A 23,473-nucleotide genomic window follows, 5' to 3' on the forward strand; every position below is an offset into this window, starting at 1 on the left:
TTGGGTTGATAGACAATCCCATCATTCATCGCTGATGGTCGATAGATATCACAATGCTGAGCCGGCATTGTGATCCTCCGCCAAGCCCCTGTCGCAAACCGCTTACGAAAAAACATTCACTTAGGCCCTGTTTACACTAATACGTCTTGAAAAAGGCATTTTAGAATGAAAACGATTCACGTCCACACTAACGTTATATCTAGCATTTCTAAAAAGCACTATGGTAGGCTAAAGTTGTTAAACGTGTTATTTATTTAATCTTGTCTCTATCTAACAACTCTTCTGTCTTTTGAATCTATCAGGTAACGTCACAGCATCAGTACACTGCTTCAATCTTTCGCTTTCACACTTGTACTTAGTAATTTTAGTGTAAACCTCAGATACTGTTGGTTGGTTGCTGTTGGTTGTGCAGCTTTTTTACCAACCAAAATTGTCGACGTCATTATAACGACACAGATCACTCCTATTCATGCCAGGAGTGCTATTCCAAGTCCCGCGGAAAAAGTGATTGGGAGGTGGTAATTTGTGTGTAACTTATCTTTATTTATGACGTGGTTATGAGTAAAACAAAGACCATGTGGGTCAGGTAGTTGAAACGGTAGGCTACAAATTATTAATCTGTTATGAATTAATTAATAATTCATAAGTAATTCATTCACCACCGTCTACGACGACAATGTCATCGTCCATCACAATGTTTCACATTAGACATCGTACGATGCCAAATTGGTCGTCATCGCCCAACCCTAGTCAAGACTATTGGTGCCAATACTCTTGCGCTTGCAGAATCTGATACAACTGACCAGAATTTAATAAACAACTGAATATTGCTTCTATACCCAGTCTGTTGCCCCACATACACTTTATAAAGCACTGCAAGACTAAGTAGATTGTTGAGGTCACGGATGCCAAGTTTTGTGAAAGTAAGTCACTTCAGACTTTGCAGAGTCTACAAAAGTGACCAAACATGGAGGGTTTCATCCACTCCACCAAAGTAGTGTCACTCGCTTAGAGCAAGATAAAATGGATGTGCAAAACTATTAATCATGAAATATGGATTCAATTCAATTTTCATATAGCTGCTAGCTGACAGTGAATTATATCTGGCGAGTAATAAAATGAGCATCTGCTCACAAGGAGTGTACAAACACACACACACATGCATTTTCCTGCTGTATTTAACTTGGTCCTAAGAAATAAATGGTTTTAGAAACAGGTTATTTAATGAAACTGACAGTTCGTCCACTTTTTCTTTTACACAACTGCTCTTTAAAATTCGAAAAAGACTATTTTTCAGACAGAGATTTTAAGAACTGTTCAATAAATGTTAAATCTTATTTTCTTATGCAATTTTGCAAGCAAATTTAGTAGTGTACTTGGAAATGGGACAAAATGCTGATGAGGAAATGACTGTTTGCAGTGATCTTTTCAGCGTCTCCTATCAAGGGCAACATTCCCAGAACGTCCTGGCACTGAGCAGCATCTGACATTCACCTCTTTCGTCCCGTTTTCCCCTGACGCTCAGCTACTGGAAACGCTCCAGTTTCTCTTCCCTTTTTTTCCCTCACCCCTCACTCCCTCCTCGGGACCTGTGACTCAGACACCTTCTTCAAGGTCGGGCCGCTGTTGCTGTTAATCAGTCTGAACAATACAACCGGTCTAGAGAACAAGCATCATAATCTCAGGTCATTTGTTCCCTGGAATTGTCACAAACAACAACAACAAAAAATTTGTCATAAGACACATCCATTCCTAAACATTTCTGATTTTGTTCTGAAGAGTCAGCAAGGTGAAAACCAAAAGTTTAAGGGAAGAAAAATCTAATCTGTCAGGGCTGTGACTTGTTTAGTTATTAATTTTGTAATTGTTTACTTCAACAAATAGGTCAAAATCTACTCTTTTTTTTTTTTTTTTACTTCTCTCTGAGGTTCACTAAAATTTAAACAGGTTTAAAAAAAAAAAAAAAGAAGAAGAATTTATTATTTATTTTTATACTCTTGATTCAGGTGTCACGGTGGTGCAGTGGGTAGTACGATCACCTCACCGCGAGAAGATCACTGGTTTGAGCCTCAGCTAGGTCAGTTGGCATTTCTTTGTGGAGTTTGCATGTTCTCCCCGTGTTGGCTTCGGTTTCCTCCACAAGTCCAAACACATGTGCTACGGGTGGATTGGGTAAGCTAAATTGTCTGTGGTGTATTTGTGTGAATGAGTGTGTATGGATGTTTCTCAGTGATAGGTTGCACCTAAAAGGGCATCCAAATTCCATTGTAGCGGTCCCAGATCAATAAAGGAACTAAGCCGAAAAGAAAATGAATGAATTGATTCACTTCATCACAATGCTCTATTGTGCAACGCTCATCTAAGCGCTCTGTTTGGATGGGCGTGGCCAGTTGTAGACTTAGAAGTAAACACCCACTGCTGTGATTGGCTGACAGTTTTGCATTTTAACAGGGTTGAACAGAAAGTGAAGAAGAAGTGCGTGTCAATCTTCTGTGGAGAAGGGCTTATTTATTCTATTACATCAAAGGGTAGAACATTCTGGACTGTTTTCAGCTGATTTTAGAGGAACCAAAAACTGTTGAGTTTAGAAACATGTAGGATGTTTTATAGTACTATGAGCTTTTATATGTCAAAAGGCTAAAGTAAATTTTGGTTTCTCTGTTAATTACCCTTTTATAACAAATACAAAGTAAGTAATTGGTTAAACGTGTGAAAAGACAATTCTGGACAGTAAATTATGGTAATATAATTGGAAAAGTAAACACTAGGTAAGTAACTGAACCAGGCATTGGGGATTATAATCAATGAACTAATGAATAATGCTAGAAACAAATAAATATCAAATCATGGAAGAGCTAAAAGGTAGTACAAATAAAAATGTCAAATATATACAGTTGAAGTCAGAATTATAAGCCCCCCTTTGATTTTTTTTTTTTCCTTTTTAAATATTTCCCAAATAATCTTTAACAGAGCAAGGACATTTTCACAGTATGTTTGATAATACTTTTTCTTCTGGAGAAATCATTTGTTTTATTTCGGCTAGATTAAAAGCAGGTTTAAATATTTAAACACCATTTTAAGGACAAAATTATTAGCCCCTTTAAGCTATTTATATATATTATTATAACCATTGTTATACAATAACTTGCCTAATTACCCTAACCTGCCTAGTTAATCTAATTAACCTAGTTAGGCCTTTAAATGTCACTTTAAGCTGTATAGAAGTGTCTTGAAAAATATCTAGTCAAATATTATTTACTGTCATTATGACAAAGATAAAATAAATCAGTTATTAGAAATGCGTTATTAAAACTATTATGTTTAGCAATGTGTTGAAAAAAAAAATCTTGTCTCCGTTAAACAGAAATTGGAGAAAAAATAAACAGGGGTGGTTATAATTCAGGGGGGCTAATAATTCTGACTTCAACTGTGTGTGTGTGTGTGTGTGTGTGTGTGTGTGTGTGTGTGTGTGTGTGTGTGTGTGTGTGTGTGTGTGTGTGTGTATAAAGCAGTTTTTACATGAATTTTGAAACGATGTATGAAGCAAAATATCATAATTTGAATATTGTTATTATTATTATTAATAAATAATTCCAAAGTAAAGTTAATAATAGCAATGCATCTGCAATTTGAACTTAACTTCTTTAGGAATACAATGATAATAAATATAGATTTATAGATTTTCTCTACTATCTTCATTGCAGTGTACACATTTTCGCATTGCGACCTTAAGTTAAAGTTAGACTGGTTCCAGTTTTGTCTTTGGTACTGACTAATTTAATGTATATTCACAAATATCTTATTTTACAGCATACTGTAAAATATAGTAAGCAATAATGTAGCAGAGAGATCTGTAATGGGTGTATGCTGGGCATAGTACATATATATATATATATATATATATATATATATATATATATATATATATATATATATATATATATATATATATATATATATATATATATTCTTTTTTTTTTATACACATACACACACACACAGCTGAAGTCCGAATTATTAGCCCCTCTTTGACTTTTTTAAATATTTCACAAATGATGTTTAATAGATTTATTTTGGATAGAATAAAAGCAATTGTTTTATCCATTTTAAGGTTAAAATTTATTGTCATCATGGCAAAGACAAAATAAATCAGTTATTAAAAATGAATTATTAAAACTATTATGTTTAGAAATGTGATGAAAAAATCTTCTCTCTGTTAAACAGAAATTGGGGAAGAAAAAAAAAACGTGGGCTAATAATTCAGGCGGGCTAATAATTCTGACTTTAACTGTACATACACAAGCATGTGTGTAAACCCATTTAAATTATATAGACTAATAACCTTTTCCAAGTCAATTTTACATAAAAAAATAATACATAAATCCGCACAATGCTGCCATCTGGAATTAATTATTACAATTTGTCTTGACAACATAATCTTAACAGTGCATGACAAGCTACAGCCCAAAATACAATAGGAAAATGAGCAACGGTCTCCGCAAGCACCATTACTCACGAATCGTACACTTATTGATGCCAGATCACCAGAAATCCTGTTCTTAAATCAAACCGCAACAAAGCCCATATGCACCTTTAATTTCATGCTCCACATATCAGTATGAATCACATCTATCTCATTCATTTTCAGCACAGAATGACTTTTTTTCCTCCTCAACACAGCGTACACTCCGCCCCTGTCCTGTTTAAATTACCCAATTAGGTTTCATTTGGCAATCTCTTTGAAATTCATATACACAAACACTCCGGTGCGTGATTTCAGACATCTGTGTAAAGCCATCGGACACATCTGAGTGATTTCAAAATGCGTTTGGGGTCTCTCTGGATTGATCTACTTAATGTTTTATTTTGCGTTTTGTCACTGTTGTTGCTTCAGCGAAATAAAACAAAAAGGCGTAGACAAAACATGGCTTTCACCGGGACAAAACACAGCTTTGAAGTGGAGTAAAAACATGGCTTTTAAGTAGTGAACAAACCTCACACATTTGTTCTCTCGGGATCCTGGAGCTTATTTACTTTGTTTACGCTGCGTTCGCTACCCATCTTCCTCTCTTTCAATTTTTAATGCTATAGACAATAGGCATTTCTCCACTGGAGTGATGCAATCGCCTGTTCACTCAGGATGTGCAATTGAAATGCTGCTTTGTGTCAAAAAATGTAGATGAATGAAGCGAAACAGCCAAACAATGTGAGACTGAGAGGGAATTTGGGAAAGCGTATCCATATCCACAACTGTGAGGCAAAAGTTATGCGTCCTGCAAAATAGAATATGTAGCATGCAATGCAGAGAGCTCTGCCAACCGTTTGCATGATCCGAGTGGCCAAAACACTACGGCTAATCCTATTCTGGATAGCGCCCACTTACTTGCCTTCAAGCGAATGAGACGGGCGTATGTTATATCATCTTATTAATATTCATGAGAGCAGCTGATAGGGTTTACAATGCATCCGCTCCATTTTTCAAACCTTTACACAGAGTTTGAAGGCAAGACATTGTAAGTAGGGTAAAGCTGATTGATTAAATTAATAATTGCAGTTTATTTTGCATTAAATGTTTTCTACAGTCTCAAAAATAAAGGTAGGGGGGCTGTCACAGGGGTGGTACCTTCGGAAGGCACAAGTTTGCAACTAAAGGGTCCTTATTAATACATCTGTCATGTTTACCAGTGAACAAACCACCAGATGTTGCTGGTAAACACTCACTCATGAAACTACAAATCTGCCAGTAAATGGACTACATATTCAGTCATGCCACACACACACACACACACACACACCTGCTCCAAGTCTCCACTGATTAGACTCCCACAGCTGATCCTGCTTCAAGACTGATTACACACAGTATTTAAGCAGCACACACACTCATTCACATTGCCGAGTCTTGTTAGCTGTAATAGTAACACTACAACGCGGTTTCCTTGTCTTGTTTTTTCCGTGTTTTTACCTTAGCCTAGTTTATCCTTTTGTCCTTGTTTGCCGCCTGCCTTCTGACCTCCTTGCCTGTTATTCGACTACGATTCTGGACTGTCTCAATATACCTGTTTACTCCTGTATTGACCATTGCTTGCCTGACTACGATTAAACCTGCATTTGGATCCTACCTTCTGTTGTGAGTGTTACTCCCCATCATTACAACATCAAGGGTATGTACTAGAAAAACGTACAGATATGTACCTCTTGAAAATTTCAGGTAGTAATATACACCTTTGGGGTACCAATATGTACCCTGTAAGTGCTAATAATAATAATAATAATAATAATAATAATACCTTACATTTATATGGTGCTTTTCTAGACCCTTAAAGTGAAGATCTGCGTGGGACTAAGTTTTGAATTCCGCTCCCGCCAGGTTTTAGCCCGAACCCGACCGCTCCTGCTTATATTCAGCATTTGTTGTCCTGCTGCCCGACCCGCCTCGTTTTCTACCCGCTGCGCATGTGCCCGCTAACGGCTGGGGGGGAGAACAAAACTGAAAACCACCTAGCTATACAGAGTCCAGACAGCCTATAACAAGCTGTCTGTATAAATACATACACGCACACGCATACGCACAAGCAAGTGACACACACACAGACAGCGCCACGCTCTCTTTTATTTGCGCACACACATAGACAGCAACAAACAAGCTAAACGAAGCATCACGCTGTCTCATTCACACACATACATCCGTGCTCGCTCGGGAGTCAGGAGCGATATTGTTAGACCGCCCACTCCAGTCTAAAATTAAACCAGTTACCGACCGCTCCCGCGCTTTATTTAGAAATTTATTAATGCAGACCTTTACCTCAAAGCACTTTACACAATGGGGGGATCTCCTCATCCACCGCCATTGTGTAGCATCCACCTGGATGATGCGACGGTAGCCACACACCAGCTGATTGGTGGAGAGGAGACAAAGCAAGTTATGATATGGGGATTGTTAGGAGACCATGATAGACAAAGGTCAGTGGGCAAATATGGCCAGGATGCCGGGGTTACACCCTTACTCTTTTCGAAGGGCATCCTGGGATTATTAATGACCACACAGAGTCAGGACCTCGGTTTCAGGACCTTCGGATCTCATCCAAAAGACAGCGCTCACTGAGCAGTATAGAGTCCCTTTCACTATACTGGGGCATTAGGACCCACACAGACCTTAGGTTGAGCTCCCCCTGTTGGCCTCCCTAACACTACTTCAAGCAGCAACCTAGCTTTCCCATGTGGTCTCCTATCCCGGAACTGACCAGGCACGGCCCTGCTTGGCTTCAGTGGGCGACCATATGAGAGTTGCAGAGAGCTAGCTGCTGGCAAATGTGTACCTTTTGAGAAGATACCATCCCATTGACAGGTCTTGTACCTTTATTTTCTGACAGTGTAAAATGCTATGGTTAAAAATGCAAATAACGCAATTTTTTTTTAAAAATAAATATGCATTAATGTTCTTCCATTTAAAGCACTGAGTATTAGATGAAGTCAGGTTAAATGGGATTTTGGGGGATCTCTTTTTACTGTACTCTATCTCTCCAGTAATCTTTATGGAGTTTGCATGTTCTCCTCGTGTTGGCATGGGTTTCCTCTGGGTGCTTCGTTTTCCCCCACATTCCAAACACATGCGCTATAGGGGAATTGATTAACTAAATGGGCCATAGTGGATGAGTGTGAATGTAAGAGTGTATTTGGTGTTTCCCAGTGTTGGGTTGCGGCTGGAAGGGTATCCCCTTTAAAAACATATGCTGAAAAAGATGGCTGTGGCTACGTCTGATTAATAAAGAGACTAAGCCAAAAAAAAAAAAGAATGAATTAATTAAATATGCGGTGGCGCAGTAGGTAGTGCTGTCGCCTTACAGCAAGAAGGTCGCTGGTTCAAGCCTCGGCTGGGTCAGTTGTCTTCTCTGTGTGAAGTTTGCATGTTTTCCTTGCGTTCGCGTGGATTTATTACATATTAAATCTCTTTATCGTGATAAAATGAAGATGCTGAATCAATGATGTGTTGAGTCACAGTTCTGAAGCTCAATTTCAACAGTTTATTTTATTTTTCAGATCTGAGGTGAACTGTTTACTGCTGCTTTCAGTAGTATGGCAATAAATGTCATGTAAAATGCCATTCAAACTCACATTATTAGCATTTAACACTGAATAAAGCACATGACCTATACCTGAGCTGATTTCTGTTGTTCAGCTGCAAGAAATAGAAGCCGTCTCTAAAATATAAATTTCAGGTGTTGATTAGAACTATAACACTTTTTATTATGGACAATATTCATTTTTTTGCATGTTGTTGCTTTTATTGTGTGTTTTAAACCAGCAATGTAATACCTAGTTCAAACACTGGGTGTCAAACTTACATACTGCACCTTAAAAAAAATTCCATTCTCTTTGCATTTGGTGTGAACCCAGCATTGGGTCATTGTTGCTTTGAAAATCATCCAAAATGAAAATACAATGAGCACTCATTCTACGCCTCAACTGTATTGTCGAAAAGCAAAAATCTCAGCTATATGCATCTTCACAGCTGCCTGGTCTACCGTACAGGACATTTCTGCAGAAAACAAAGCTGGAAATGAAGAAACTGTCAGTAACCGTGCACCCACTGACAGCTGCCAAGAGGCTTCTTCCAAATCTCCTCCACCATCAACTGAACTCATGAAGAAAAGGCCATCAGCACACCTGACACAGCCCAGTCTCAAACAGCCCGTCAGCACCAAACCAAGAGATAGCTGTGGGTCAAACTTTTGACCTTTCTTCTTCGCCCATCGAGAGGTTTGGAGACACTTGTTTTGCTATCACAGCCCCCCACCTCCTATATATACAGTATAAATATAATTCATATCAGTTTGGGAAAATAGTGTGGAAATGTGTTGCTTGAACTTGAATTGCTTTATTTCCCCAAAGGCTAAAATAAAAAAAAATGTCCCATTAAAATGGGGGATCATTTTCACCAGATGAATTGAATAGCTCTATTTAGAAAGTATCCTTTTACATTGATTAGGATGAAGCTTTAGAAGAATGTATAAATGAAATAAAATAAACAAATCAAAAGCATAGACAAACATAAAAAGAGTTAAGATATGAATGACAAATACGCAGAGCTTTATAGTTTTATGGGAAGTCTAATAACTTTCAGGTCAACGAGTCAAATCCTTAGTAATGTGTGTAACAGTGTTTCTCAACTTTTGGGTCGCAGGAACATTTTCAGTGGGTCGTGGAGTGTGTGGTCAAAAAAACAACAAAAGTTAATTTTTTTACTTTTTTTGCTTATACCGGACTTTTATTTTGAAATTCGTGCACGACAACCCTACCGTTTGACACGTCAAACTTAATTTATTTATAGCAACAAATATGTCGAATCGCATGTACGACCCCGAATATGTGAAGTATGGATTTACATATATTGACGACAAAAAAAGACTTAAAGCCTCAGTGTGTCATATGTAGTGAGGTGCTCTCATAAGAGAGCAAGAAACCTTCTAAATTAAAACGACATGTTGAAACCAGACAATATGTTTTATTAACAGTTCAGTTTAGTTTATGGTAACTGAACATGTACTTACCCTAACCACTGTGTACAGTATTTGTTGTTTTTACTTTGTAATATTTCTATAATTTGATCATTTTTTTAAATGGCAGCAATAAAATATTGTTTATTTGTAAGTCTCTGTGAATGTCCTATGATTTATCTGTCACTACTAATTATAATTCCTAAAATTGTATTATAGTTCCTAAAAATTTGGGTCGTGGCTTGCTGACCATGTAAAAATGTGGGTCCCATAGCCAAACCAGTTGAGAACCCCTGGTGTATAACACTGTATATGGTTTCAAAATTAAGGCCTACAGGCCAAATCAGGCCTGCCATATCGTTGTATGTGGCCAGTGAGAGCATATAATTCACACCAAATACGAATCTGAATATTTAAATGGTTAGATTAGATGTAAATGGTAAATCTGGGCAGCGCAAAAAACTCAGAATACACAGCCATACTGCGCATAATTCACTTCAATCCAGTCTTATGTGCAAGTTCAAGTTATTAAACTTAAGCTAAAGATTCACATGAGGAGAAAAGCATCCCACCAATTGCCACGAGTGCTTTATAGCGAGCTATGTGGTGCTTCCAACCCAGCATTATAATAAAATAGCATCTTGCTTTATGTCATTTGTTGAATATAAACTACATCTCCCATAATGCATGTTTGTGGTGCAATCAAAATGACACGAATTTCCAAAGTCCTACTTCTCTCGAGTGTGACTAAGTATTTAAGAAAGCCAGTGACTTCTGATGATAATAGTTTTTTGTATTCACATTGTAGAATATGGGGCATCACGGTGGCGCAGTAGGTAGCACAATCGCCTCACAGCAGGAAGGTTGCTGGTTCGAGCCTTGGCTGGGTCAGTTGGCATTTGAGTGTGGAGTTTGCATGTTCTCCCCGTGTTGGCGTGGCTTTCCTCTGGGTGCTCCTATAGGTGACTTGAATAAGTCACATTGTCCGTAGTGTATGTGTATGGATAAAAGTGTATGGGTGTTTCCCAGTGATGGGTTGCAGCTGGAAGAGCATCCGCTGTGTAATGCATATGCTGGATAAGTTGGCAGTTCATTCCACTGTGGCAACATCAGATTAATAAAGGGACTAAGCCGAAAATAAAAGTAATAAATTAACTTTAACAAATTATATTTTAATGCAGTTTTTCTTTTTCTGATGAAAAGAATTCATGATATGGGGATGGTTAGTTTAATATGTTTAATGAAATAAAGAGATTTATTTTTTTTTTTTACAGTGTGTAAATTTATACTAGGGCTGAACAATATATCCTTTGAGTGTCGATACTGCAATGTGTATCAACAATAGTCACATTGCAGGATTAGATTATTTATTAAATATTAAAAGATAAATATAATATTAAACATTATGATGACAGGATATAATCATGACCATCTTAATTTATGTTTGATTGTTTAATTTTTATGTTTGATTACTGCAAGAAAACCATAAAGCACTGTTTTTTTTTTTTTTTTGCTTTGTCGTATTTATATATTTTAATTACTACACTTTATGCTGAATTCTGCATATAAAAAGACTTGATCACCCCAGTCAAAATAAATTCATGAAATCTTCCTGAATAGAGCTATTTAAATCACCTAGCTAAATTATATTCATACCGCAATATATCGCAAAAAGAAATAAAATAAAATAAAAAAAAATCGCATTTCCCAATATCATGCAGCCCTAATGTATACAGTCTTACAGTTATAACTGGCCCTTTGTGGGCCTTCATGATGCTGAAATGTCCCTTAGTGAAATTGAGTTTATGCCTGCTGTAAAGTCCTCGTCATATAAATAGTTAAATAATTGTAATACATTTTTTGTTAAAGCTATAAACTCAAGTGAAATGGTTATACATTCACAGGCCCTTAAAACACATGCAAGTGCACATGCAAGTCTCTCTACTACACCATATCCCAACAATAAAGCTATCTTCTTCATGTCAAAATTACTTTCTTTTTGTCCAAAACATGTTACAACAATGCACTGAATTTATATTTTAGAACTGTTTATATTTCTGAGACTTTACAGAAGAACAACAACTACTATGACAATGATCCCCTCAGTTACTGATTATGGGCTTTATTCAGTGCTCCCGAGTTTAAATGCCAGTTTACATGACATTTATTGGCAGACTACTGAAAGCAGCAGCAGATTTCAGTTCACCTCAGCAGCTGAGTTCACCTCAGATCTTAAGTGTGACCAACACCAGTCACTCAGTAGACTATTAACAATGTGAAATAGGTTGACCATGTATTAATTAGATTAAAAGCCTTTACCATTTCGCTAGGAGTGCAGTGGCTGGTATTTGAAAGTTTCTGTCATGTCACATTAATTTTGATGCAGAGTTGTTGTGCCATGTGTTGTTGTTACCCTGCAGGCATAGGACAATAACATAACGTCATATTGACATTGTACTTCAACGTACCCCAACATTGTGGGGATTTTGTTTGGAAATGAAAGTTGTGTTGACGTCAGAACCCAAAGTCAAGCTGATGTCAATGTCCAACATCCAATCTAAAATCAACCAAATATCAACATCTAATCATGTTACATGACGCTGTGTGGACGTCACCACTATGACATCTATTAAACATTGGATTTTGGTTACTTTCCAACAAAACCTAAAATTAAGCAAATGTCAGCGTAATTTGACATTGTTTTTGGATGTCAAAATAATGTTGTCGCTTTCTAGACATTGAATTTTGGTCACCTGACGTCATGAGCTAAATCTAACCGAATATTACCGTATTATGATGTTGTGTGCCAGCTGGGTATAATCTTATGGTTAAACGTATGCGATGACTCCAAGTAAACTAACCATAATCCAATCTCGACATTGCAGATTTGGTGATGTTTCTATTGCAGATGTGCACATTTACAATATTGATGCTAAAATATATATATTGTGCAACCCTACTATGCAACACCATTATGCTGCGTTCACACCAGACGCGGAACGTGCGTCAAATGCGAGTGATTTACATGTTAAGTCAATGCAAACATGTAAATAGACATCCTGCGGCGCGATATGTGCAAATGGCGCGACACAAATGACGCGAATTGCGCGAATGGTGCAGTGCAAATAGCGCGATACGCGTGAATGACGCGGGGCGAATTGAGCGTTTGCTCATTTGACGTGCATTTCACGCGAATCAATCTGAACTACAGCAGACATTCGCGCCGCGTTAACCAATCAGAAGCTTGCTCTTGTGGGGGCGTGATTGTGACGTAGAACCTGTTGATGGTGTCCCGGGGGAAATCCTCCAGGCGATATCGACAACAAGTCATCAAACTCGGCTTGGCTCAGTCAGAAACACCGTTGAAAGCCTCCGTGAACCAGGTTCAGTTTCTGGAGGAGTTTATGAGCTCACACAGCTGGATGCACCTCTGAAAGCATGTAGTGGACTCAGACATGGTCCTAAACGTATCAAAGCTGTTTTTCAGCCTTCATAAAGTACATAAACACTGTTATTTTCTTCATAAAATTCATGTTAGCCATTTAGCAACGAAGCCACAGTCACCGGGCAGACAGAAGCCCTGCCCATCATGTGAATCCGCGTCTGTTCTGAAGTAAATTTGATGCGCGAATAAAGCGGTGTTTGACGTGCGAATGAAGCGAGTAACTTTAAATGTTCACGCGGCAATTTACGTGCGAATAGCGCGATTTATCAGCGTGTTCCGCGTCTGGTGTGAACGCAGCATTACACAGCATTAAAGATCCAGAAAATGGTTGGGTTCCATATAATCGATATGTGTTGGGACAACATGAATGAATGATGTCAACTTATTAGTTTTTAAAGGTGGTTCATTCCGCTGTGGCGACCCCAGATTAATAAAGGGACTAAGCCGGAAAGAAAATTAATGAATGTTAGTTTTTACACATTTAAGTGGATTGAACATAAAACAATTAACTCTCAAATAGCAACGTCGAACGTTGAACGTCAAACGTCGAATCTGTTCGTCTAACAGAATTAAATATACACAGATGAAGGCTTGAAGGTGAGTAAATTACAGTATTGTTTTCATTTATTCCGTTAACCATTGCTTTAATGACATGTTGATGTTGAGATCAAAGTGCAGCAAGCAACATTCTTCTTCCAAGTTTTAACCAAAAGCGAAGTTGAGATAAACATCCAAACAGCCTCTTCTTACTTAATCAAAGACCTGCCTGAACAAAACAAACCTCGCCAAAGCATAAGCTGGACATATGTTCTTAGCGTCTGCTTAAACTTGTCTTTGTGAGGCAAGACCTCAAGTGGTCTTTCAAGCAGCTTCACCCGCCCTCGAGCGCTTCGAATTAATATTCAACTGGCCATATTTCCATTTGTTAGGGCACAAAATCTCTGACTACCCACACAGCTCGAGGGACTCGGGGAGAGCTGAAAAGGTCAAATCCCATACGTGAGAAGCAGCAATGAATACTTCACAATGGGGGGAAAAAAATCTACTAGACTGCTTAGAACTAATAATAGTGAATATATTCTATTGTTGATCCAAACGGCGAAAAACGGAAAGCTCTACGCAGGTCATGAATACAAATAAGCGTATTATTATTGTTAAGGCGCAAAGTTAATATGAAACCATGGAAAACGTAAAAAATTTTATTGAAGACCTACGATTGTTTAAAAACACAAGATTCAGGGCCAAATAAATATCGACAATGACTATAAAACTTGAAATATTAAATATAAAGCTTTGTTGATTGTACAACTTGAAAACTATAAAAAAAAAATGGAAGAAAACGATGTCAAAATAATGTTGTCGCTTTCTAGACATTGAATTTTGGTCACCTGACGTCATCAGCTAAATCTAACCCAAAATTAACGCCAAGAAACGCCGAAGAAATTCAAATAAGCGTATTATTAATATAATAATAATAATTTAATAAAAATAATAATAATAATATAATAATAATTAAATTTAAACGTTTAATAATAAGTGTATTATTATTAAACGTCGAAGAAAAAGCCAATTAATATTTTATCAACATATTTACTTTCAAACACAGTCAGAAATAAAGGTACGCGATCTGTCACTGGGGTGGTACCTTTTCAAAAGGTACAAATTTGTACCTAAAAGGTCTATATTAATACCTCAAGGGTACATATTAGTACCTAAAAACATTTGTAATTTTTAGGTACTAATATGTACCCATGATGTATTAACATGAAGGTGGTCAGTCGCACCAATTTGCTCCCACTAGACCTGAGCTCTCTCTCATACTCCCAAAAAATCCTCTGAATAGTGGAGAACACCATTTATAAACTATAGGCGTAAGCTGCAATGATGGCCTGTTACCTCCTCATTCGACTCTCAAAATAACTTCCGTGTTTCCTCTAAGATTTTTTCCAGCTGTGACGGCAGGTCTTTTACACAAATCTACCAACTAACTATGGCATTATTTTATTGACAAATGGAGAAATGTGGTGAGCGCAGTATTACATGTAGGGATCGCATTTATGTAACGTTAATACAAGCATGCCAATTTCTACTTGCGCGCCAATTTCCTCTGCTCGTCCACAAAACTTCTTGCACGCCCTCAAACACGTTGCTAAATCACAGATTTTCTTGTGTGCTCTCAAATGAACACTGCTGAAGTGCAATTTAGTGCGTTTAGGTAGTGAGTATGTCTTCAACATTTCTTAGATTTGCTAGGAATATTTCTGAATGTCTCCAATAGCCCAACAGATCGGGATTAATACGTCTTGAAGTAAAGTGAAACATCTACAAACTCCAGCAAGATAACGTTATAGTCTTTGCATACAGAATCACAGACCTTTATCTATAAATGAAGTATAATTACGGAAACTGTGTTCATCTTAACTGAAAGCTACGTCGTGTTTGCTGGCCTCACGCATCACGTAGCGGTCAGTCAGTCAGTCATGTCACCTTAAAGTGTTAAACAAATAGCGCACAGCACTACTACGATAACAGAAAAGTTTGACCTGTTATAATTCACTTACCTTTTAATGTGTTTTGGTAAAATTATAGCTCGCTATTAAAAACAACAACAATGAATGAATGTTTTGAATTAATAAGAAGCTGTATCGTAGCCGTGGCGGGATGAATTTTGGTGTGGCGCCCCGCCATGGAAGAATGAATGCAGCGGAAACCATGCACTTTAAAACTGGGTGAACTTCGAACTAAAAGCAAGACAATTTCTTCGGTGGCTAGTGTGGCGCAGATGCTAGAACCTGCCTTTATGTGGTAAATTGTATGCAAGCGTAAACACATGAATCGGATATGGGTCACAATTAAAAGAACATGTAAACGGACAGTCAAAAAAATCAGATATAGGCAACAAATCGGAATTGGGCAGTAAGATCTGACAGTGTAAACAGGGCCTAAATGAGTACTTTATTGTAAAACATATTCAAATAACCTTTAATATACATCGATAAATATATAGTCATTGCTAGCTACATTATCGTCATATCACAAGTGCAAATAATGGTATTTAAAACATTTAATTAAACACAAAATTCTTAAATAAAAATAAATGTTTAGATTTTTATATATATATATATATATATATATATATATATATATATATATATATATATATAAATATATATATATATATATATATAAATATATATATATATATATATATATATATATATATATAAATATATATATATATATATATATATATATATATATATATATATATATATAWAAATAAATATATATATATATATATATATATATATATATATATATATATATATATATATATATTTTATATATATATATATATATATTTATTTATATATATATATATATATATATATATATATATATATATATATATTTATTTATATATATATACATACATATATACATATACATATACATATATATATATATATACATATATATATATATACATAACTAACTAACAGTAACTAGACATGCTTTATATATATATATATATTATATATATATATATATATATATATACACATATACATATATATAAATATATATATATATATATATATATATATATATATATATATATATATATATATATATATATATATATATATATATATACATATATATATACATATATATATATATATATATATATATACATATATATATACATATAGATATATACATATAGATATATATATATATATATATATATATATATATATATATATATATATATATATATATATATATATATATATATATATATATATATATAAAGCATGTCTAGTTACTAAATAACTTTACAAACAAATGCTTAGAAATTAGTTTTTCCAATACGAAACCCTGTGAATTGCAGCACTTTATTGGCACATTTGTAACTTTTTAATATGCCATTACAATTACGTCTCCAGAGCAATAAATATAGTGTTGAAAGGTTCTGTTCCTGCCTGTCTCTCCCAGCATGCATCCTCTGACATCAGTGCCATTAGCAGCTCATAGATCTGTCCTTAAGAACGTCTGACAGGCTAATCTATTTTACAGCCTCTTTTACAGGTCCGTTCGGAGGGAATCCAACTGAGGAATCCGCATCACTTGATGAAGTGAAAGTTTAGAGACAAGAGCATTGCAAGTAAGAGGGGCACTTCGGCCATCCATTATCCAGTAATGGACTGAGAGGAAAGTGAGAACTGCTCTCTAATGGATGAAGAGGGTCGGTTTCCTGTTGGATCGCGTCCAGAAATTGAGGTGATTGACTTTTGAAGTCGCAGTGCGAACAGGGAGTCAATTTACACTTATTTAGATCAATCATCTAGGCATATTTGCGTCATCACATACTGGAATTTAAGATTCGAGGTGTTGTTTAATTACCTGTTATTTGGAAAATTAGTCTGAAGAAAAGTTGATCACAATCTCAATTCGACCCCCTAGACGATCTTAATCCAGCATTTCAACGATTCGGTCAATCATATTTTTAAGTTCTGGAGAGAAGCAATGGTGGCCACACAAGTCTTCACATTGTTTTACATACATTTTTCAGCAACGTCGACACCTCCAAATGGTGTTGAAAGAGTCACATGCTGTATTTATAAAATACACCAAACCACAAAAATGTAATTTCTGTCTTCATGTAATGTATTTGCGACCACAAAATCACACGTGACATGAGCTGACCGTCAGCTGTTACCACAGAGAGGGCGAGCTTGCGCCTTTGAATGAAGTCTACTTTAGTAAACAGAACCTGCATAGGCTGTGAATAACAGGTAATGAAGTTGTAAATAACGTTCAGTTTGTGGCACAGAGTGATCGTTTGGGAGCGCCACGGGAAGTGAACCGCTCTAAGCAGTGAAAATGAAACCGAAAGCGCACAGATGTTGCCAGATATAGCTGACTGATTCCAGCCCAAAAAGTATCCAAAACCCGCCGAAATACAAGACTACCCACCCAGTCTTCTGTATTCACGGAAATCACGTCAGTGGCAGATTTTAAGCAGAAAATGGACGATTGTAAGCATATGTCTCAAACACAATAATTCAACATCAGAATTATCATCAGCATTAATGACCAGGACAAATCTAAAGTCTGTTCAAGTCCACCTTTCCAAGTCTACACAAAGTTGAGCATTTTAACTAACAGTAGATCTACACAAAGCATATTGCTGTTTTACCACATGTTTGAGAATAACAATAATAATAGCCCACTCATATTAACCTTTATTTTACATCTACAGAATCGTGAGAAAATCGTGATCTTTATTTTAGGCAAAATAAAAAAAAATTGCGATTCTCATTTTAGCCAGAATCGTGCAGCTCTAAATCATTGTATTTCAGTAAAAAATAAATCTACACATTGTTTAAATAGGACATATTAACTAATGAGGCTAATTAAAAGTCAGCCATATTTATTTTCTAACGTTCTTTGTCTTTGAAAAGTCTGTCATCAGTGAACTCTGACTTTAAAATACCAATCGCTTCATGATTAATACATTAAAGTGCTATTTTCCTCTTTGAAAAATCTTGTTTCCCTCAGAAATTTCACTTCATAGCAGTATATCTATGTTGTGAGCAGGGGACTTTTAAATATATCTAAAATATATCCAGTTTTCCATAAGCTGTACGTTTGTTTGCCTGCCACGCCAAGTAGACTGGATAATATTAGCATGCTGTTTACACAAATCCCTAGTGAAATCAATCCATCAATTTTGTATGAACTCTCGATGAGTATCAGCACATAGCATCTCATTTGCTGACATGTTTTTTTAATATCACAATCAAGAAAAAGGAATGATAATGCATTAGCGAGGGAGCAAACAGCCTTGCGTCGGTTTTAAACCAAACATATTTGAAAAACAGGACAACAACCTTTTAAAACTGTCGAAAAAATACAAATACGCAGTCGACAAAGGCATTAGCATGGCGTGCAACATCTCGCTTATGCTTAACTCAGGGAAGGCTTCCTCTCATGGGATTGTAGGCTTGTATGCTAGCATGGAATGCTAAAAGGATGGGGTCTCTTTAGCTGCTTCTGAATTATTCAGAGCTAATCTGTTTCGGACTGTGCCACTGCTCAATAACACTATTAATACTCATGCTTTTACCAAAAAAAAAAAAAAAAAAACTTAAAATTGCACTAAATTGCTTCTTTTCCCCAAGATAGATAGTAAAAAGTGGGATATATTGCAGGAAATGATTTTCAACACTAACAGCTAGGTTGTACCTAGCACCTTTTTTTAATCAAAGGCAAAAAACAGGTTTAAAACTCACAGTTTTTAGGGCAATTGTTAAACAGGAAACCACAGAGACATTCAAGCACTCCTTATATTCAATGTTGACTGATTCCAAGCAATAATAATCAGCAAAAAATATCTATATTATCGTCATCCTCTCATATTAGCTACTCACTAATGAATCCCTAGGATAAAAAGCCGACTGTGGAAAGGAAAAAAATAGCCAAATGGCTACTGGGAAATCTCCCATGGCGCATTGCTCATGTTTTTAAAAAATTCTGTTTGAGGAAGTCAGCTAGAGTGAATCTTGTCTTTGGGCCTCAGCTTGTGGTGTTAATGTAGGATCTGCGGTTCCAGCAGTGTATCTGCCTTTTAAAGCAGTGGAGATCAGCCTGGGCTGTACTTTGGAACCTGCAGTTTAAAGTACTTCCCCAGACCGCAGGTAATCCAGTATGCTGTGCGGTGCGTTCCCGAACACATTTGCTTATTTCAATAGAAGAGTCAAATGAGTTACGCCTCCTTAAACCCCAACCGGGTGGCTTGTTTTTTTAATGCACAGCTCGTAAGCTACGCGTTCAAAGGGCTGGAGGTGGATTGGAGTTATTAATCTGTCTTGAAGATTTATTGTGAACAAACTCTGTTGCATAATGAAGTCATGAGTTGATGATTAACACATTGACAATTCGTGGGATAAATGAGGAGTATAACCCCATGCGTTCCACTCTAATCGCTTTTCGCAAGGTGTACGACAATAAAACATTTGACTAAGCTAGCACGAGCAGCAGGGTAGAGAATTGGAAACACAGGCACTTTCCCAGTTACTGGAATATTCACTGAAGTAGAAACTTTAAAGTATTAAATCAAGAATTAGCTCACCCCAAAAAACATTATGTTATTAATAACTCATTCTCATGCTGTTCCAAACTCTCGAGACATTCTTTGATCTTCAGAAAACAAATTAAGATGTTTTAGGTGAAATCTGAGAGCTCACTCATCCTCTATAGACAGCAAGGTTAATGAGTTATTCCAATTCCTCAACTTATTGTGTGCACATAAAACAAGATTAATGAATAAGTTTAACTCCTCTATATCAGTATAAGTGCACATTCATGAGTGCACATACATTCCAAAGCAATATGTCAGAAGTGTAACCAGGTGCGAATCCATGAGCATGCCCCCTATACTGACACTGAGGAGAATAAACAATTGAATACAGTTTTTATTTTTGTTTATGTGGCTACAAAAATGATTCTCATAACTCGACAATACTTTGAACTGTTGAAGGCATATGGTCTGTTTTGAGGATGTTTTTGGTTCATTTTCTTGGGTCACACTTTATTGTGATGGTTCGTTTGTTGAATTTACGTTACGTTGCATCTATATGCCAACTAACATTCAATAGATTATAAGTAGACTGTTAGGTTGGGGGTACTGTAAATTGACATGTACTTGCAAAGTTTCTAATAGTCAGCTAAATGTCTGTTGAAGGAGCATATCAACAGATATTAAGCAGACAGTCTACTAATACTCAAATGGACCATCAAAATAAAGTGTTACCTTTTCTTGACTTTAATCGAGTTGGGATTGCTCTCCAATTTCATCTAAAATAGCTTAATTTGTATTCTGATAATCAACAAATGTCTAAGGGGTTTGGATCAACTAAAAGGTGAGTAGTAAATAATGTTAATTTTGGTGAAGTGATCTAACACTTTAACTAATGATGCACATTATATAGTTATCAGTATATTACCAAGTGATCCCACAGGTTTGAAATGTACTTGCGATGGTAGCTGGACTGAAACACATCCTTTTATCCACAGTACATGGTTACCTACATTGCAGCCAGAATTCTGACCAGAAGCAGGAAATCAGAGCACATCACACCTGTCCTCAGGTCTTTACACTGGCTGCCAGTTACATTCTGAATCGATTTTAAAGTATTATTACTGGTCTATAAATCACTAAATGGCCAAGGACCTCAATACATTACAGATATGCTGACTGAATACAAACCTAACAGATCACTCAGATCTTTAGGATCATATAAACTAGAAGTTCCAAGAGTTCAGTCAAAGCAGGGTGAATCTGCCTTCAGCCACTATGCCCTCCGCTGCTGGAACCAGCTTCCAGAAATGATCAGATGTGCTCCAACATTAGGCACATTCAAATCAAGACTGAAAACACATCTGTTTAGCTGTGCCTTTACTGAATGAGCACTGTGCTGCGTCCGACAGATCGCACTATTATGTTTTTCGTTTTCTTTTTCATTCTTTTATAACCTATTTTAACTCATTTTAATTTGTTTTTATCTGTTTTTAATAATTTTTATTGTCTGCATTTTATGTTCCTAAACTTGTCTTTTTTATTCCTATTTATGTAAAGCACTTTGAATTGCCACTGTGTATGAAATGTGCTATATAAATAAACTTGCCTTGCCTTGCCTTACATGCGAAAAAAAAAAAAGTGTTTTTTAACAATATTTTATTTATTATACACTATCTTTCAATGGATTGAAGTTTATTTATTTTTTCATTTTTTTTTTTTTTTTTTTACAGATAGTTAAAATAAAAAAAGAAAACCACTATTTGGTTAATATCGCACCTCTGTGGGTCATCATGCAGAGCATGTGAGATGGACAGTTCTTGCACAAACACAACAATAAGTAGGAAACGTTAGCCAGTTGTTAATCAATCACAATTTTGAATGTTTGGGTATTAAGCGGATACAAAAAAGTGTAAAAGCATGATAATAATAATAAAAAATAAATGTCACCAAATATACTTGGGCGGCTGTTAATATACCTGGGTGGCCCGTCCAAGAAAGTCTATGTGTGGGAAGCACTGTTATCGATATTTCTGACAAACCCATCTTTCCATTGGCCTCTAAATAAATAATCTGAAATATATATTGTGGATCTCCTTAGAACAAACCTTTTTTTAGATTGAAGATGTCAGAAGTGTGGGAGAACTTCAGAAATGAAGTGTTTATGTTTTAAAATATAATCCGTTGTGCACTTATTTTTTTTATTTTATTTTTTTACTAAGCTTAAAAAATATGTAATGTAATGTGTATTTATATACCGCATGTATTGTGCATGGCCATACATCCAAATCGCTTTACAATCATGGGGGGGGGGGGGGGGGTGTCTCTCTCTCCACACAACCACCAATGTGCAGCATCCACTTGGATGATGATCAGGCAGCCACAGGAAAACAGCGCCAGTGTGTTTATCACACAACAGCTATTGAAGGAGTGGAGAGACAGTGATAGAGCCAAATCAGTAGATTGGGATGATTGGGAGGTCATGATTGTAAGGGCCAATTGAGGGACAGAGGATACACCCCTGCTCTTTACGAGAAGTGCCATGGGATTTTTAATGACCACAGAGAGTCAGGACCTCGGTTTAACGTCTCAGACGAAAGACGAAAAATAATACGAAATATATATCAAGAATTGTATTTATCAACCTTTACTTGGTGTTGCGGAAAACGCATTACAAGTAACTTAAGTTACATAATAAAAATACTATTTAATTATTAAAAATACTAAGTAACGAGTAAAGTAACACATTACTTACACTATAAATAAGTATATTTGAGTTACTTTTTTAAAAACGTAACATGAAGCAGAAGTTTCGGACCTTCATCAGGGCAATATAAGGAGAGATTCTCAGAAAATACGGGTCATACTCTCCAAAGAGAGACAAGATCGGGAGGATCAGTCAGACGCGCTGGGAAACAAGAGCCACCCCGACACACACTCAGCTTCAGCGTATAAAGGCAATAAGCCGAATTAGCGGCAGGTGCAAGGCGGAGCCAGCCTCAAAGAAAAGAAACAGCAATTAGTAATAATCTCCACCACAACACAAAATCACGGATAATAATAATAATAATAATAATAATAAATATAGAAGGAAGGCTAAATAAAGAATAAACCGTGACATACCACATGTTTAAAAATAACAATAATTATAAGAAATTATAAGTAAGCCCACTCATATTAACCTTTATTTTACATCAACAGAATCGTGAGAAAATCGTGATCTTCATTTTAGGCAAAAAAAAAATAAAAAATTGCGATTCTCATTTTAGCCAGAATCGTGCAGCTCTAAATCATTGTATTTCAGTAAAAATGATAAGTAATGTGTTACTTTACTCGTTACTTAGTATTTTTAATAATTAAATAGTATTTTTATTATGTAACTTAAGTTACTTGTAATGCGTTTTCCCCAACACCAAGTAAAGGTTGATAAATACAATTTGATATAAA

At 36.1% G+C, this 23,473-nt stretch overlaps 1 protein-coding gene and 1 long non-coding RNA gene across 5 annotated transcripts in view; one reads left to right on the top strand and one right to left on the bottom strand.

The window, feature by feature from the left end:
- Positions 1-23,473, bottom strand: part of grm7 (glutamate metabotropic receptor 7) — a 376,391-nt gene that overhangs the window by 208,911 nt on the left and 144,007 nt on the right.
- On the top strand, positions 1,345-10,237 carry LOC141380237 (uncharacterized). The gene is made up of 4 exons (XR_012397916.1): positions 1,345-2,475; positions 2,566-3,407; positions 4,265-5,993; positions 6,368-10,237. It is a non-coding gene; the product is annotated as an uncharacterized lncRNA (long non-coding RNA).

Source organism: Danio rerio, chromosome 22, assembly GCF_049306965.1.
Source record: "Danio rerio strain Tuebingen ecotype United States chromosome 22, GRCz12tu, whole genome shotgun sequence".
NCBI lineage: Eukaryota > Metazoa > Chordata > Actinopteri > Cypriniformes > Danionidae > Danio > Danio rerio.